The sequence below is a fragment of the Pseudophryne corroboree genome, unplaced genomic scaffold (genome assembly GCF_028390025.1).
Source record: "Pseudophryne corroboree isolate aPseCor3 unplaced genomic scaffold, aPseCor3.hap2 scaffold_1557, whole genome shotgun sequence".
Lineage (NCBI taxonomy): Eukaryota > Metazoa > Chordata > Amphibia > Anura > Myobatrachidae > Pseudophryne > Pseudophryne corroboree.
Window position 1 is genome coordinate 32,839 of NW_026968189.1, and position 9,189 is coordinate 42,027.

At 41.7% G+C, this 9,189-nt stretch overlaps 4 non-coding genes across 4 annotated transcripts; all 4 read left to right on the forward strand.

Moving 5' to 3' along the window:
* Positions 1-1,031: 1,031 nt before the first annotated feature.
* Positions 1,032-1,195, forward strand: LOC135000625 (U1 spliceosomal RNA). Its single transcript, XR_010202471.1, has one exon. It is a non-coding gene; the product is annotated as a U1 spliceosomal RNA (small nuclear RNA).
* A 152-nt stretch (positions 1,196-1,347) lies between these two features.
* Positions 1,348-1,510, forward strand: LOC135000650 (U1 spliceosomal RNA). Its single transcript, XR_010202495.1, has one exon. It is a non-coding gene; the product is annotated as a U1 spliceosomal RNA (small nuclear RNA).
* A 674-nt stretch (positions 1,511-2,184) lies between these two features.
* On the forward strand, positions 2,185-2,348 carry LOC135000633 (U1 spliceosomal RNA). Its single transcript, XR_010202478.1, has one exon. It is a non-coding gene; the product is annotated as a U1 spliceosomal RNA (small nuclear RNA).
* Positions 2,349-2,498: 150 nt separating this feature from the next.
* On the forward strand, positions 2,499-2,662 carry LOC135000642 (U1 spliceosomal RNA). The gene has a single exon (XR_010202487.1). It is a non-coding gene; the product is annotated as a U1 spliceosomal RNA (small nuclear RNA).
* Positions 2,663-9,189: the final 6,527 nt, after the last annotated feature.

Consider the following 9,189-nt stretch of genomic DNA (forward strand, 5'->3'; position numbering starts at 1 on the left):
ACTGTTAGTCATGCTTTATTTTATGGCGGCACATAAATGGGTGGACAGATCCAGGGCAAGCACTGCCCACTCATGCATAGTTGTCAACTGATGTGAAGTTCCAGGGGGCAATCTCAGTTATAAAGGGAAGTATCTGGAAATTGTCCCTAGTTAAAAAAAAAAAAATTTGATCAACTCCATTTATTTAGTATGATATCCCAGGTGATAGGATGCCGGCAGTCAGAACAACATACTTTATTAAATAACACATCTCAAACTACCATACCCAGGATTCAAACCTATAACCTGTTGAATTCTAATCAAACACCCTACCTATTGAGCTATTTGATCCTGCATAAAAATTGTGAACATTATATGAAGCTATTGGTACTTTGCAAAAAAAAAGAATCAGCATTACAACGCAGCAGATCCATGCAGTTTGCAGCCACACACTACATGTATCTGCTCAGCCACAATGCTGATTATTTCTTCACAAAGTACAAGGTGAGCTCCAAACAGAATTCTCTAGCTTAGAATTATACCTTTCTTTGCCAAACCTAGAAGTCGGGCCCCCCACCCTGGGATCCCCCAGAGGGAGGCCTGCACCGTCATGCGGCAGGCTTGTCCGTTTTGGAAGCAGGCTGATGGGCAGCCCAGGATTGCTTCAGTCTGGGCTTGGCAGGTCTGGAAACATGAGCTTGCTTTGGGTATGCCTGACCTTGGGTACGCTTTACCTGGAGGATGAAAGGGCCAAGAAAAGTACTTTTAGCCTTCTGCGTGGTAGGAGTCATACTAGGTAGGCAAGCTGTTTTAGCAGTAGCCAGATCAGCTACAATCTTATTGAGGTCTTCTCCAAAAGGAGATTCAACTGAGGCAGCACAAGGGAACTCTCATCTGGGGACAACAACTGCAGGGAGAACACATATTTTCAGATGAACATGGTAGGGCAGAAGGCTGCCTAATACTGAAGCACCCCCAAACAACAAATCAAATGCAACTTACTTGACAGAGATGTGCCTGAGCAACGGCCCTCCCCAGCCCTATCCCAAATCATACTTATTTTGCATAGGAGATACCATGGTCATGAAGATTGTTCTCCCAGGGTTAGGTTCATTCATTGCATTCTGGGTATGCTGACCCCTGTGATTTCCCCAAATGTGGGAAACTCGACTGCATTATTTGTGGTAGTGGGGGACTGTATTTGTGCTTTCCTCTGGTCAGCTCTGGTAAAATTCAGATTTCTTTGTCTCAGATCTTCCTCTAGCCTTGTTCTTCTTTCGAGAGTTCCCTTGTGCTGCCTCAGTTGGATCTCCTTCACTTGACAGGGGGGTGCCCGAGCAGCGACCCTCCCCAGCTCTAGCCCAACTCCTACTTACCTGCCAGGTGAGATACTATGATCATGAAGTTGCTTCTCCCAGGGCAAGGCTCACCCATTGCACTCTGGGTGTGCTGCCCCTGCGATTTCCCCAAATGTGGGAAACTTGACTGCATAATTTGAGTTTTCCCTGGTCGGCTCTCATGTAATTCAGATCTCTTTGTCTCAGGTCTCTCTCCAGCCTAGTTTGCTGTCTGGTTCCACTTCTTTTTTCTTGAGCCCCTCCCTTCTATACCCTTGTGCACTATCCTGACTTCTCCTCCCGTCTGCTTACTTTGTGCCTCCCAATGCACAATGCAAACTACGGGTAGTGCTGCAGGGCCCACACCCTTTTACTTGCTTTACAGAGCAGCTCTGGAGCTGTTACAGTGCCCAGCTGCTGCAAGAAATCAGCTTGAATGCTTCAGGGGCTGGGGAATGGCCAACATGAGCCCCACACCGAAGGAGGGTGGGGGTGCTTAATGCGAACTAGGGGTCATCCAAGCACCACAAAAGGCCTCCATGCCCTGCACGCTCCTTTTCTCTTTTCATATGCAGACAAGGGTTGAAGCCAACTTTGACCCACTGCTTGGATGACATCACCATATTCAAATCCATCTGCTGCAGGCCATCCCCCAGGAATGCTTGCACTAGTTGTTGCATTTGGTTTGTTGTTTGGGGGTGCTTCAGTATTAGGCAGCCTTCTGCCACCCCATGTTCATCTGAAAATATGTGTTCTCCCTGCAGTTGTTGTCCCCAGATGAGAGTTCCCTTGTGCTGCCTCAGTTGAATCTCCTTTACTTGACAGAGATGTGCCTGAGCAGCGGCCCTCCCCAGCCCTATCCCAAATCATACTTATTTTGCATAGGAGATACTATTGTCATGAAGATTGTTTTCCCAGGGTGAGGTTCATTCATTGCATTCTGGGTATGCTGACCCCTGTGATTTCCCCAAATGTGGGAAACTCGACTGCATTATTTGTGGTAGTGGTGGACTGTGTTTGTGCTTTCCTCTGGTCAGCTCTGGTAAAGTCAGATTTCTTTGTCTCAGATCTTCCTCTAGCCTTGTTCTTCTTTTGAGAGTTCCCTTGTGCTGCCTCAGTTGGATCTCCTTCACTTGAAAGGTAGTGCCCGAGCAGCGACCCTCCCCAGCTCTAGCCCAACTCCTACTAACCTGCCAGGTGAGATACTACGATCATGAAGGTGCTTCTCCCAGGGCAAGGCTCACCCATTGCACTCTGGGTGTGCTGCCCCTTGCGATTTCCCCAAATGTGGGAAACTTGACTGCATAATTTGTGTTTCCCCTGGACGGCTCTCGTATAATTCAGATCTCTTTGTCTCAGGTCTCTCTCCAGCCTAGTATGCTGTCTGTTTCCACTTCTCTTTTCTTGAGCCCCTCCCTTCTATAACCTTGTGCACTATCCTGACTTCTCCTCCCGTCTGCTTACTTTGTGCCTTCCAATGCACAATGCAAACTACAGGTAGTGCTGCAGGGCCCACACCCTTTTACTTGCCTTACAGAGCAGCTCTGGAGCTGTTACAGTACCCAGCTGCTGCAAGAAATCAGCTTGAATGCTTCAGGGGCTGGGGCATGGCCAACATGAGCCCCACACCGAAGGAGGGTGGGGGTGTTTAATGCGAACTAGGGGTCATCCAAGCGTCGCAAAAGGCCGCCATGCCCTGCATATCCCTTTTCTCTTTTCATAAGCAGACGAGGGTTGAAGCCAACTTTGACCCACTGCTTGGATGACATCACTTGCTGCCTTTCCAATGAAGCAAGTTTAATTTAGTAATAGGTGAAAAACCATCCCTACAAAGGTGTTAATCAGATACTTGGCTTTGTGGACACTTTTCAGAGAACAAATTAGTTAGCATAAAAATAAAGCCAGAAAATGAAGAGCTGTTTAATCACTCAATTGGATTTTTCTGCAAGCGTATTTCTTTTTCTCTGCAACCCACTGCTAAGTTGTGCTTCCTAGCTGTTCTTTTATAAAATCACTTAATCAAATCTAACTCTGATTACATCAGAGAAGGCCAGGTACCCTACACCATAAGAGGGGGTTTGAAATTTTGACTTGTCTACTTAAAGATCACCAAAATCTGATGACAAGGTCAATAACATCCCTGGGTGGGATTGAACCACCAACCCTTTGGTTAATAACCAAACACACTAACCGATTGCACCACCGAGACACTTTGCAAAAGTACATACTGACAAAGGTTAATAAGCATTCATCTAGAACGTTTCCTAGAAAACTTTAAAAAGTCAATAATCTGGAGAGTTTTTGTAAGATGTTTCTTCCATCAACCAATGAAGAAACGCATTGGTACTTTCCCATGATGAGTGAGTGCTTCAGGAACTCTTGCACTTACATGTGCAGCAGAGTACTGCAATGGAAGCATGCTGGGCCCCTTAACCCAGAGGTAGGCAGATTGAAACTATCCTCTGCTATATGCATTTTTTTTTGTTAATTAAAGTAATCCAAAACTGGGATTGATATTTTTGCTCTTTTATTTTTACTTAAAGTACAATAACTTTTACCATTTTAATTTGTTTTAATAGTATATTGACAGTATTGTTTTCTTTCAAAAATCCACTTAATTTTCTTTACCCTATTATTAAAATGGTAATTGACAAAAACAAACTACATTGTCACCAGAAGAGCAATACAAAATGTACAAGTGATATATTAAAATCATCTTTCCAGCTTGAATTTCAATGATGCATTGGGGCAACGATTTTGTGAGAAACATCTTCACCCTTAAATAAAGATTTTCTTAATTCCTTACCTGTGTGCTAATTAGATATCACCTTGTTTTCACATTAAACAGACTTCCACATGAGAAAGCAGCAAGGATGCAGTGGCGTTAATGTTTCCTGGTGTCAACCTGTATTATTTCAGTAGATATTGAAATGAGGATGCATCTTGCTGCCTTTCCAATGAAGCAAGTTTAATTTAGTAATAGGTGAAAAACCATCCCTACAAAGATGTTAATCAGATACTTGGCTTTGTGGACACTTTTCAGAGAACAAATTTGTTAGCATAAAAATAAAGCCAGAAAATGAAGAGCTGTTTAATCACTCAATTTGATTTTTTTGCCAGCATATTTCTTTTTCTCTGCAAACCACTGCTAAATTGTGCTTCCTAGCTGTTTTTATAAAATCACTGAATCAAATCTAACTCTGATTACATCAGAGAAGGCCAGGTACCCTACACCATAACAGGGGTTTTTGAAATTTTGACTTGTCTACTTAAAGATCACCAAAATCTGATAACAAGGTCAATTACATCCCTGGGTGGGATTGAACCACCAACCTTTTGGTTAATAGCTGTACACACTAACTGATTGCGCCACAGCGACACTTTGCAAAAGTACATACTGACAAAGGCTAATAAGCATTCATCTAGAACGTTTCCTAGAAAAACTTTAAATAGTCAATAATCTGGAGAGTTTTTGTAAGATGTTTCTTCCATCAACCAATGAAGAAACACATTGGTACTTTCCCATGATGAGTGAGTGCTTCAGGATCTCTTGCAATTACATGTGCAGCAGAGTACTGTAATGGAAGCATGCTGGGTCCATAGCCCAGAGGTAGGCAGATTGAAACTATCCTCTGCTATATGCGTTTTTTTTTTTGTTAATTAAAGTAATCCAAAACTGGGATTGATATTTTTGCTCTTTTATTTTTACTTAAAGTACAATAACTTTTACCATTTTCATTTGTTTTAATAGTATATTGACAGTATTGTTTTCTTTCAAAAATCCACTTAATTTTCTTTACCCGATTATTAAAATGGTAATTGACAAAAACAAACTACATTGTCACCAGAAGAGCAATACAAAATGTACAAGTGATATATTAAAATCATCTTTCCAGCTTGAATTTCAATGATGCATTGGGGCAACGATTTTGTGAGAAACATCTTCACCCTTAAATAAATATTTTCTTAATTCCTTACCTGTGTGCTAATTAGATATCACCTTGTTTTCACATTAAACAGACTTCCACATGAGAAAGCACAAAGGATGCAGTGGCGTTAATGTTTCCTGGTGTCAACCTGTATTATTTCAGTAGATATTGAAATGAGGATGCATCTTGCTGCCTTTCCAATGAAGCAAGTTTAATTTAGTAATAGGTTAAAAACCATCCCTACAAATGTGTTAATCAGAAACTTGGCTTTGTGGACACTTTTCAGAGAACAAATTTGTTAGCATAAAAATAAAGCCAGAAAATGAAAAGCTGTTTAATCACTCAATTGGATTTTTTTGCCAGCATATTTCTTTTTCTCTGCAACCCACTGCTAAATTGTGCTTCCTAGCTGTTTTTATAAAATCACTGAATCAAATCTAACTCTGATTACATCAGAGAAGGCCAGGTACCCTACACCATAAGAGGGGGTTTGAAATTTTCACTTGTCTACATAAAGATCACCAAAATCTGATAACAAGGTCAATTACGTCCCTGGGTGGGATTGAACCACCAACCTTTTGGTTAATAGCCTTACACAGTAACTGATTGCGCCACAGCAACACTTTGTAAAAGTCTATACTGACAAAGGCTAATAAGCATTCATCTAGAACGATTCCTAGAAACATTTTAAAAAGTCAATAATGTGGAGAGTTTTTGTAAGATGTTTCTTCCATCAACCAATGAAGAAACACATTGGTACTTTCCCATGATGAGTGAGTGCTTCAGGATCTCTTGCACTTACATGTGCAGCAGAGTACTGTAATGGAAGCATGCTGGGTCCATAACCCAGAGGTAGGCAGATTGAAACTATCCTTTGCTATATGCATTTTTTTTTTGTTCATTAAAGTAATCCAAAACTGGGATTGATTTTTTAGCTTTTATTTTTACTTAAAGTACAATAACTTTTACCATTTTAATTTGTTTTAGTGCAAATGGCATATCAGCAGTCAGCACTAACTGGTGACATGCCATTTGTACAAGTAAGCCATGTGTGACTAATATATAAACATGCTTTATTAAATAACACCTCAAACTATCATACCCAGGATTCAAACCTATAACCTGTTGAATTCTAATCAAACACCCTACCCATGGAGCTACTTGATCCTGCATCTTTTCTAACCTCCAAAAACAGATTCAGTTGCATTTTCCAGCGTGTTTTGTTTGCGCCTTTGCAAATGTCTTACATCGACAAACTTATTTAGTACTATTTTGCAAATAGGGTTACATTGTCGCAACATTGTGCTCCCTAATTGCTTGATTTTTTAAATGCAACAATTGATAAAGACACCTGATAATTGCTCTGTGGAGTCTTATTTTGTGTTTTGTGTTTAGTCTTTAGATCTGAATTTGAATGTACTTGTGAACTAACTTAATTTCCTACTTCTAAATTCATTCCTAAATTCACTACTTACATGAATCCTGTAGTTGGGCATTTTGGGACTTCGATTGTGGGCATTGTTTTGTGTCCAGACCAGCAGCAGGTGGTGTGCATTTGCTGGAAAGGCATCGAAGACCTCCGATATGCTGCATCTCCTGATGTGTGTCTCCCTCAAGTGGCTGTCAGCAAATGCCTGCTAGACACCCCATTCCAAGCTGATTGTGACATCATGGAACATGCATCATAGAACAGGCATGCTAAAACATGGGTCTTCAACCTGCGACCCTCCAGCTGCTGTGGAACTACACATCCCAGCATGCCCTGCCTCAGTTTTAGCATACCTTAATAGCAAAACTGTGGCAGGGCATGCTGGGATGTGTAGTTTCACAGCAGCTGGAGGGCCACAGGATGAAGACCCATGTGCTAGAGCCAAGCCGCAGGTACATTGAATGCTAGCAAGCTGAATATTTAAATCCTTTTTGTTCCGCAGCATTCCAATGCGGAAGATTCCATGGAACCAGAGATCCTTCCATTGAGAAGGACATGCTGCCTGGATGACTACACTGTGCAAATTAAATCACGGAGCCAGTTGGCTTGTGGGTGGCTCTGGTGACTGGGTGGTTGGGTGGGTGGTGTGTCGGAAGTGGAGCGCATGCAAATGATTGTGTATCATCCAGCTAGTGAGAGAGAAAACTCATGCAGGAGTGTTCCTGCTTGTCAGTGGGTTATGCACCTTGCCAGACGTTAAATCTACATAGAGCAGCTGGAGGGGACAAGAGCAGGTTTGCAAAATATAGATAGAAGAGCATATATGCTGGCGCATTCTCCATGATTGTGTCAGCTTATGTTTTGGTGCACTGCACTTTCCTCCACTAAGTTTTAGCCATTTTTGTTAAGCTCAAGTGTAGTTGCTTCTCGGCCTTTTGGCTGTGATCTTGTATCGTGGTTGAAGGGTCTGCTGGAGGGAGGGATTGTTTTCTTCATTGGCGAAAGACCAAAGATATTCCAGGATGGAAGGCTTGGGAACACTATCTGTTTTTCAGTTGTGGAAGAGCACAGAGGTCGGATTGGACTACATTCTATAGTAAAGGATATCTTTCTATTTATTGACCCTCCCCTTATATGTGTCTGTGTTACAATAAAGCTTCGGTTTTGTGAATCCCTCACCCTCTTACACTCCACACCCATAGCCTTATTAACTGTTGTATTATTGTATACTTTAAATGTATAGTGCAGTTCATGATTTATAGTGTAGACTGGCCTGTGCTGTAGTTCTTGAACTGTACTATACCGTCAGCATTTGTATTGTGTTTTGGCTGTGCTGCAACACTGTATTTATGTGTGCAATGTTTATGTATGTTTTTTTTTTATGTCAATAAAGACTGCTTTTTCAAGCCAATATCTGAAAACAATCAATGTTTATCTTTGATGGCAATAAAAGTGGTATGATATTTGATGCTTTTGAAATCCAATATCTGATATGTCCCCTATCTGGGAACCATATATTAAATGGCTTTTCAGAAAAGGGAGATGGGAGAAGAGCTTTCATTACTTGTAGGACCGATGCACATAAAGAAGCAAAAAAACATACATAAACATTACACACATAAGTACCGCGTTGCGGCACAGCCAAAACACAATAGAAATGCTGATGGTATAGTACAGTTCAAGAACTACAGCACAGGCCAGCCTACACTATAAATCATGAACTGCACTATACATTTAAACTGTACAATAATACAACAGTTAATAAGGCTATGGGTGTGGAGTGTAAGAGGGTGAGGGAATCACAAGCCCAAAGCTTTATTGAAAGACTGACACATATAAGGGGAGGTTTAATAAATAGAAAGACATCCTTTACTATAGAATGTAGTCCAATCCGACCTCTGTGCTCTTCCACAACTGAAAAACAGATAGTGTTCCCAAGCCTTCCATCCTGGAATATCTTTGGTCTTTCGCCAATGAAGAAAGCAATCCCTCCCTCCAGCAGACCCTTCAACCACAATACAAGATCACAGCCAAAAGGCCGAGAAGCAACTACACTTGAGCTTAACAAAAATGGCTAAAACTTAGTGGAGGAAAGTGCAGTGCACCAAAACATAAGCTGACACAATCATGGAGAATGCGCCAGCATATATGCTCTTCTATCTATATTTTGCAAACATGCTCTTGTCCCCTCCAGCTGCTCTATGTAGATTTAACGTCTGGCAAGGTGCATAACCCACTGACAAGCAGGCACACTCCTGCATGAGTTTTCACTCTCACTAGCTGGATGATACACAATCATTTGCATGTGCTCCACCTCCGACACACCACCCACCCAACCACCCAGTCACCAGAGCCACCCACAAACCAACTGGCTCCGTGATTTAATTTGCACAGTGTAGTCATCCAGGCAGCATGTCCTTCTCAATGGAAGGATCTCTGGTTCCATGGAATCTTCCGCATTGGAATGCTGCGGAACAAAAAGGATTTAAATATTCAGCTTGCTAGCATTCAATGT